Source organism: Penaeus monodon, chromosome 25 (assembly GCF_015228065.2).
Source record: "Penaeus monodon isolate SGIC_2016 chromosome 25, NSTDA_Pmon_1, whole genome shotgun sequence".
Taxonomy (NCBI): Eukaryota; Metazoa; Arthropoda; class Malacostraca; order Decapoda; family Penaeidae; genus Penaeus; species Penaeus monodon.
Genome location: NC_051410.1, coordinates 16978039 through 16980762, shown reverse-complemented (window position 1 = coordinate 16980762; position 2724 = coordinate 16978039). Strand labels below are relative to the sequence as shown.

The following is a 2724-nucleotide window of genomic DNA, read 5'->3' as shown; positions in this document are numbered from 1 at the left end:
AGATGCTGAAAGATACCATAGGAATAGTGGGGGTTCATTATTCCTAGGAATAATGGAATACACTGCTTTTAGGGAAATATTTTCAGTGAAAACATCCTTTTTTGTAAATTTATTGATTTGTATTTAATTATTTTGATTGACAGATGTGATGCTCGCTTTCAAATGCCAAAGTTCATTAGGGGTTATAGTTCGCCGGCACACAAATCAGATTCCTGTAGGACATGCTTTGTCTATGAAGTAAGTATAAACTTTCTTTTGTTGTTTTTTAAGTAAATGTTACATAATTTATGTATTTCTTGAGAAGTATAAAGTTAGTGATAATTATTACTTACAAATGATTAATTGATGATAATCATATACTTCAATTCTGAAATTTCATTAGTCATGTATTTTTATGTATACTTTATGATAAATCTTTGAATTTTCTTCATTTCAGGAGGAAACTTTCATATGGGATGCGTTTATAGCATGGAACTTGTTTGGATTAGTTGGTTATATGATTTATACAGGACGCATTAAGAAAACAGAAAGTGACTTGTCTCAAGGTATGCTAAGCTGCCATTTTGTTAATATATACATATAACTACACAGACTTGCATGTTAGTTAACAATATAGAACCAGGTTGGAAAGGATTACTATATGCTGTATACTTTGATAGAGCCTCCATATAAGAAAATGCTTGTTTTCATTTAGAAATTCACCTTATTTCTGATTGTCCACCAAAATACATTGATACTTAATTATGTTTATTATATAGCAAAAAATATGCATAATACATATAATTAGCATCCATTTTTATCCTAGAGTAATTACCTTTTTTTTTCCCCTTAGATCTTATATAGTATTTGAAGATTTTGCATATATAATAAACAAAGAAGGAATTGGGATATAATCATATCTTTTGTTTATAAAGACTTTATTAATTTGTAGTGCCCACATAAATTAAGTTACAGTGTTAAAGGCTCAGCTTGTCTAAATATGTATGGTTGGTTTCTTTTGCATTATGTAATGTTTGTGATAGATGATACATTATTTCGTTTCTACACTTTTAAATTGGGTTATCACTGATGGCACAGTCTAGTATGGTTCAGTTTAACTGGTAAATCCTTTAGGTCGTTCGGTTTGTAAAGTGATCCATGCTTGGGCCAAACCACTTTGCATGATAAACAGGCACTTCCACCATAAATAAGAAAGGTTTAATGTGGGTGAAGGCGATACATTGCCAGCGTGTCAGAGTTTCCAGTCTGGGACAGTCACTTGATGAAATCCTGTTTATTTGGGTAATCATTCCAATCAAGTGTCTGGAATAATCAACAATGCTAATTATTGCACATGCAAAACTTGGTCGAAGTTACTAACTAAAATAACCCTTCCATTTGAGTGGTACGTTAGTAAAATATTAGGAAAGTCATTTACCAAAACTCTTCTCCCTTATCTCTTCTGCTGTATACTTTAGAGTATATTCTGGAGGCCTGGGTATTTGCCTCTTATTCCACACGTCCATATTGAGGGTTATTGTGTATATCTCACGCTGGCGACGGGTCTACTCGACGTCTTTCTGAGGATTCCGAACACAAAACTATTTGCCGTTTTGCTTATTCAGAACCAAATACCTTCTCATTTTGGTATGGTTATTTCTTTACTGTATATTATAATATGAATAAAAATTTCAACATCAATAGTTTTAAAAGGTTATTATTTTCACCCCTTTTTTTTACTGGGCATACAACTAATCCAGACACTAAGCAATACAAATCTAATATTCAAACATAAACACAATATCTATTTTAGAGGATAATCACTTTTATTTTCACAATTCAATCTTCTTCTCACGCTTACCATATGTTAAAAGCTTTTAGGTTTTTATCCCATAGTAAACAAAGTGACTAGCGACCGGCAGATGTTGTCCCGGAATTTACCATACACCCTCATGTAGGTTTTATGGGGAAATATTGATGAAATACATATGTTACATTTCTTTGCTACGCGGAAATTGAACTTATTCAAAGACATTCTGATAGGAAGGCCCTACATCATTATTGTAATTTTAATGGTCTAATTTATAATCTGTGTACATAGCATTCTTGTAGTTTTCAGTATGTGTTTAACTTTCATTCTTTATTTACAGAGAGGTATCTTGCCGTTTTTATATTGGTTATATTACTGAGAGCCAATCAAAACAGCTGTTGCCAATTTCAGAATCTGAGAAATCAATTCTTGTGGTCAGATCGCTGACTTGAGTGGGAAATTTATCATTTTGATTTTGATTGTCCAAGTTGTTTTATACATCATATTTACCCAATCTTTCACTCATTGTATTGAAATGTTTCAGTACTGGTATGATTCCCTAAGAATTAAAGAAATCCATATTACCTATCTGTATATCATTGTAATGTCATATATAGTAAGGAATTTTTAAAGACCAAATAATACCAAATATATATGGTTTAGAGGAATCCATAATGTCAGAGACTGGACAAAGAGGCAATTTGACTTCTGCCTAATACACTATCATCATGCAATTCTCTACCTAGAGGGCTGTTTCATCCAGACCTGCAAATTACTTGATTTTTTCTGATTCCACATTAAATGAGTTTTATTGGACACTTGTTAGGGATCCTAGCAACTTGACAAGAATAACATCATCTCATATTCTTAGATCAGGGACTTTTTGTTACATCTGCCAGCTTTACAAGAAAGACAGGCAGAAATTGTTCAGTGTT

The 2724-nt window shown here is 32.2% G+C and overlaps 1 protein-coding gene across 1 annotated transcript in view; it reads left to right on the top strand.

The window, feature by feature from the left end:
• The first annotated feature begins 1858 nt into the window (after nucleotides 1-1858).
• The window catches only part of LOC119589084 (serine--tRNA synthetase-like protein Slimp), a 4182-nt gene continuing 3316 nt past the window's right edge, over nucleotides 1859-2724 (top strand). The window contains exon 1 of the mRNA XM_037937659.1: nucleotides 1859-1933. The gene's annotated coding sequence lies outside the window, so the exon portion shown is untranslated. The remainder of the gene's footprint in view (nucleotides 1934-2724) is intronic.